Below are 6528 nucleotides of genomic sequence, written 5' to 3'. Positions count from 1 at the left end.
CACGTACACACACAGACAGTTCGAACGTCTTATTAATAACATTTGTCATATAGCGCTAACGAGCAGCAGTTGCACTAACAGTTGTCTGCCGTTCCCGTTTTTGTTTTGTTGTCTTTAGCTTTTACAGGCATTCCCTGTTTCTGCTTCCAGGGCAGAGGAGGTGGGAAACCTGTCTCTTATAAACGGGCGTTACCTTTGTTTTGTGGTTGTAATTGTCGATGGCTTTACGCGGGGGAAGGTAATAATGCAGTAAAGTGAGGAGTTCGGTGGAACAGGGGAATTGGGTGGTGAGCTGGCGGGCGGGGGGGGGGTTCGGCACCTCATTGTTTTCGCCATTTCGTCTCGCCCGCGGGATCCCATAAGACGCGGGCTGTCTGAGTCAGCGGGTACTTAAACAGGCGAAGGCGTTCTCTGCACCCCGCTATCTGCCAACGCCCTGCCACATTATGAATACGCTGGAGCCATAACCATCTCTGAGCAAAACAAGGGGCCCGCCTCCTACAGGGCCGTCCTCCGATTGGCTGTCTCCTCCGCCACTCAGTCTCGGTTTGGGAGGGGCTTACAACTTGAGCACTTTTGACCTACGTTTTAAGTAAAGCGTTTATGCAAGTGTTACGGCTTTCGAAAAGTATCGCTAGTCCTTTTTATTTGTGTTAACAACTGTGGCCGTTAAATTTAAGGTGCCGTATAAGCGAAACCGAAGTAATACTTTGGTGAAATGTGCCGTTCAGAGTTAAAGGGATCATTCGCTTTCTGCGTTTAAAAAAAATATTATTTCAGCTTCAGGGCATGTTTTCGATTAGCCTAGACAGTTTGTGCGTGTGATGAAGGATATGTTAGATGTTTAGAGAAGTTTCTAAACTTGTTTTTTAGAGGGAAAGAGAAAATTCACTTTAAGTTCAGCCTCTGGAGATGCAGTGTAGCACTGCGGCCTGCTGAGCTGGTTGAAGTGTGTTCTCCGGCCAGCAGGTCATCACAGACTTCTCTGAATATCCTAAATGTAATCCTTCATCGCACAAGGAAACTGTCTCGACCGACTGAAAATGTTTATAGAACTGAAATAATATGAGAAAAGTGAAACCTCCCTGCAAGGTGAATGCATGGTGACAGTTAGTGTGCCTCGCCAAGTGCTTCCTGTAGGCTGGCAGAGTGAGAGACTGAATGTGTTTGATTTGTTACTCTAACTTTTTAAACAGATGACTTGTCCTTTTTTTAAGATGGCGGTGGGTGGAGACTCTGTTCTGTGCTTATGATGAGCGCGTATACATACAGATGAGCTTTTCCATACTGGTGCTGTACAGATTAGAGTGGCTTTGTCTACGCACGTGTTCTTCCATCTCGCTCTGTCCTCACAGAGCAGCCAGCGGTCAGGCTGACACAGCCTCCCGCTCCGTCTCTCTCTCTCAATCTCTCTCTCAGTCTCTCTGTCTCTCTCAGTCTCTCGCTCTCTCTCAGTCTCTCTCTCTCACTCTCCTCCTCTCTCAGTCTCTCTGTCTCTCTTTGTCTCTCAGTCTTTCAGTCTCTCTCTCTCTCTCTCAGTCTCAGTCTCAGTCTCTCTCCCTCAGTCTCTCTCACTTTCTCTCCCTCAGTCTCTCTCACTTTCTCTCCCTCAGTCTCTCTCCCATTCCATCTCTCTCTCTCTCTCTCTCTCTCTCTCTCTCTCTCTTTCTCAGTCTCTCTGTCGCTTTCTCTCACTGATCCTCCTCCTGTGTATGTGTGTGCGTGCGGGCGTGCGTGCGTGCGTGCGTCTTTATCCCTGTACTGAAGTGGGTGATGGTGTTTCTGGCATGGCGGTTTGTGCGTTGAGCTCCGGCCATAACTTGGACCAGAACGCTGTGTGGCGTGGAGGTCCTTTGTGTGCCGGGCGGGTATAGAAACCCCCCCCCCCCCCCCCCCGCATTCACACGGAACGCACAAACAAAAACACGCGCGCTGCGAGTGTTTACCGTCTGAAGCCGGCCAATGGCGCGCCGGATCACACAAAGGCCCTGGAGCCTCAGCGAGTGGGGGGAGCCGGGCTCTGACACGGCGTCCTGTTCCCCGTCCGTCTCCTTTCAAACATGGCCCCCGCGCTCGCCCACGTTTCAATGAGCCCCAACCCAGAGGAGGGGGGGTGTTTGTTTCAATTCGTTCACCCCCCCCTCCCCCCGATTGTGGTCTGAGCATTTATGAATTCTGTGAGACTCAATTCGAGAAATATTTCCAGGGCCAGGTGTTTCGGTTCTCCGTTGCGCTTTGTGATTCATTAACGTTTCATAATTTGGTATTTCTGAAATTATGTGCTGGCAAGCTCAGCGAGAGTAATGTAGGTCTTCAGAAAAATCATGAAAGCATTCTTGCTGTCTGAAGACATCTCTGAATAGCACTAAGTATTGTGTGTGAAGGGTTAGCTTCATATTTTTTATACCCTGAGTAGGCATTATCAGAGGAAAAATTTCCTTTAATCTGTGTCTGTACATCCCTTTTCTTTCCTGTCTGATTCGCTTCCATTTCTTTTGTAGTTCTGTCTTTTAATGGCCAGCATCTCATTTGGCTACATCGTCATTTAAGCAAATTAAATGTTTTGTTTTTCTGTGACATGTAAATAATATACTACTAAATAGAATTACCTTTAGTAAAAAAATTTGCATCGGGTGCTGGTGGACATATTGAATAAAATATGGAATAAAATGTGTGATCTACACGCAAAGACACGCTTCTTCAGAAACCCTTTCATACGAAAAAATATATTCTTGAATGTATTTCAGATGTATCGCAGCTTCCGAAAAAAACAAACAAAAACAAACAAAAAAACGGGCAGAGTGAATTGGCAGCCATCACATCGGTTAAGTGCATGATTGGCCTATTTAGCAGCGAGTGCTTCAGCATTCAGGGGGAATGTACACAGATGTAATTTGTACCATTGAATTCCTCATTTGTGGGGTTTAAACAGGAAAACAGCCTGTGCAAACACAGCACACAAACCTCAACGTGAAAGAACCGGCCCGCTTGAGAAAACTGCAGCAGGCCAACCAGGAGACTAACGTTTTTCAAACATGGATTTTTTTCTGGTTGAGAACAATCAAACGAAGGTCTTTAAAGCTTGGTGGTAGAGCCTGATATTGAGACGTGTCGTATACCTGTAGCTGGTGCCCGTTTCAGGTCCGACTTAATGGAATTAATGGACTTCAGAGGGCAGATACTCATATCACATGACTGTCCTGTCCTTACTCCCGTTCTGTTCCATAAAGACATCTAAACAGGGCCAGTCTTTTATGCAGAAATGACACATCCCGTCTCTTCAATATACGCCGTAGTTTCATTTACTTAATTGCTTTGTTTGTTTGTTTTTTGATGAATTTCATAATGTGAAAAGCATTGACTGATGATTTCAACAAGTCTACATTCTCTTTCAATTTATATAGAAATACAAAGTCCGCTCTACAGAGCCTGAGGCCTGTTTCAGTATTTCAGTATGTATGTTTAATGAGTTTTGAATGTATATATATTTTTATATATGAGTTTTGCGTAAATACTGTATGTGGGGGTGGGAGGGGTACCAGGAGTAATTAAACATGAATGGCATTATGGCAGTATCGTTGCTTTGTGTGTGTGTGTGTGTGTGTGTGTGTGTGTGGTGTGTGGTGTGTGGTGTGTGTGTCTGTGTGTGTGTGTGTGTGTGTGTCTGTGTGTCTGTGTGTCTGTGTCTGTCTGTGTCTGTCTGTCTGTTTGTGTGTGAATCTGCGTCAGTGTGTGCTTGTGTGTGTGAGTGTATGTGTGTGAGTGTGTGTGTGTGTAGGTGTGTGTGTTAGCGTGTGCCCTCTGGGATTGATAGTATAAGGCAGTAACAGTCTTCCCCTGTGAGCTCACTGTGAGAGTGACTCCAGACCTGGTCAGTCAGCTGAAGGCAGCTGTGTGTGTGCTGTGGCTCTGCTAACATGCTGCATCAGCTGCGCCACACACCTGCTCTGGCCTTGTCTGGCTCCTGCTGACACGTGCAGGTACACACATCCAGTCAGTGACGAGGCAAAAACATCACTGTGGGGTCGCATCCCTCTGACTGCCAGGGACACCCCTGTTATCAAGAGAGAAATGCTCTGTAGATGGGAAATCAGAAAACTAATCTCTCAACCAACATTTGTGTCCACTCCTTATGAGTGATATTTACTTTCTATCTGGACTGTTACTGCTGCTATTTTTTTACAGGATTGTTCCAATGTTTACAATTCATTTGTTTTAAAAGAAAATGTACAAGTAAACCAAATAATGAACGGTGCCTGAATGTTAAAATATGAATTTCTTGTTAATATGCATCAGTGCTATTAGACAGTATTTACACGTGGAAACCATGTTTGTAGAATTGTGTAGGGGTTAAGTGGCATATGTTTCCAGTGTTTAAAATTTGATTACATTTAATGTTAAGAAATCCCCAAAATACATATTTATTTTGATTAATTTTAATGCAATATATTTTAGCAATCAGTGTTACAACAAACCTGTGGCACTTCATTCCTCCATTAATGTAATTATGAATTATGAAAAAAAAGTTCAATTCAAATAATATAGGCCATTAGTACACAAGCAATTAAGTAGCAGGGCTTTAAATAATGTACCACAGATGGAAACTAATTATAACAAGCGTGCTTTGATTTTTTTTCTTTCCATTTTTCCCCCTTTGCGGGTATTTCTCCGGGCGTCACTTTGAGTTTTCATTCACCTTGTATTTGTTTTGAAATCCGTTACAATCAGACGATTACCATTTGTTAGAGCAGGCTGCCTTTTGGTCTGCGAAAAAAAACAAAAAAACATGGCCCACAGCTATGACAGGATTCCTCTCACACCGATGTTGTGCTCCCTCATCGCATCACCGACATGAATAATAATAATAATAATAATAATAATAATAAGAGCAATAAGAGACATACAGGAGGGGTGTGGTTTTTAAGAGTGTAAGTGACCCTGAGATCAAACAGTGGCGTTGTTATGCTGAAGGAGATCTGGTGGGTTTGACAAACGAGGATAAGTACGCAGGATCAAATGGGGGCTGCATCTGTTTCCTCTGACACATAGAGAAATAACCGGGGAACAAAGGACAGACATCGGCCAATAAAAACGCCCAGACGGTGAGTGTCTCTGTCCAGCCGGAGTGTGGACGCGGCGGGAGAAATGGGGCCGGTCTCAAAGCCGGGGAGGGGGGGTCAGCTGCCATAATCTGCTGGGGTTCCACAAGGGTCAGTGCTTGGGCCTCATTCGTGCTCGGTTTTTGTTTGTTTGTTTTGTTTGTTTTGTTTGTTTGACCTCTTCCCGCCACGTTCCTTGGCGTTGGTGGACGCGGTGTGCTGTGTGAAATCACTCGTTTGCCGTTTGTGAGGATTCCGGCCGCACAGAAAAACCAGACTCACCCTCTGAGTAACCACTTCAGACCACCTGGAAGAAACACACAAGCCAGTCTGCAGTTTACAGCGTCACTTTTATTTCACTGCTGCCATTTTAAACCAGACATTTAACTCCCGGAAAATGCTGCAATACAAAATGGGTTTGAAAAAGCCTTTAAAAAAAATAATGACCCATTCATTTCCCAATGCATTTCTATAAAATGTTTGCTTTCATGTCACTGGTTTAATAAAACAAATATATTGTATACATGGATATATATACACTCACTGAGCACTTTATTAGGTATTTATTAGACTTCTTTTTTAGACTTCTACTGCTGTATCCACTTACGAGTTATGGTGCGTTGTGTGTTCAGAGATGCTCTTCTGCATACCACAGTTGTAATGTGGTTATTTGCGTTACTGTCACCTTCCTGTCAGCTTTGACCAGTCTGGCCCTTCTCCTCTGACCTCTCTCATTAACAAGGCATTGCAGAACCGCTGCTCACTGGATGTTTTTGTTTTGTTTTCTGCACCATTCTTTGCCCGACTAGTGTGCATGGAAATCCCAGGAGATCAGCCGTTTCTGAGATACTCAAACCACCCCGTCTGCCACCAACAATCAGTCCACGGTCAAAGTCACATTTTTTCCCCCATTCTGATGGTTGATGTTAATGTAATCATTAGATAATCATAGGAATAAGTAGGTGTACAGGTGTTCCCAATAAAGTACTCAGTGAGTGTATATATACATGAAATCAAAAGTCATCAAATTAAATTTATACAAACTCTACAGAAATATAATGATTATACAATGAATAGCACTTCAGATTGTAGTCTTAGTTATGAAAGTAAATTAAAAGATGAGAGGAAGAAGCTAATCGCAACATGACCATCTTTTTTATATTACAATTACTGATATATTACACAAATTAGAACCCAGGACCTGGCAGTCATGTCACATGAGAATGTTTGATGAAGGCGGACCTTTCAGACTAGTGGAATCTTCAGGCTCGTTCCGAAGGGGAAGCCCTTCCCCGTATACATCTGAAATAGAAATGATTTTTTCAGTTCAAGATATTTAATGAATTCACAGACCTTTTAAGGGCATCATCTACATTAGTAGAATAACTGAGCGCTACAGGGTACTGGTGCTGCCTCATTTTGGATAAGG

At 43.7% G+C, this 6528-nt stretch overlaps 1 protein-coding gene across 1 annotated transcript in view; it reads left to right on the top strand.

The window, feature by feature from the left end:
* Positions 1–6528, top strand: part of arb2a (ARB2 cotranscriptional regulator A) — a 166794-nt gene that overhangs the window by 155565 nt on the left and 4701 nt on the right. The window lies entirely within an intron of this gene.

The sequence above is a fragment of the Conger conger genome, chromosome 11 (genome assembly GCF_963514075.1).
Source record: "Conger conger chromosome 11, fConCon1.1, whole genome shotgun sequence".
Lineage (NCBI taxonomy): Eukaryota > Metazoa > Chordata > Actinopteri > Anguilliformes > Congridae > Conger > Conger conger.
This window is presented reverse-complemented; position numbering and strand designations above follow the sequence as displayed.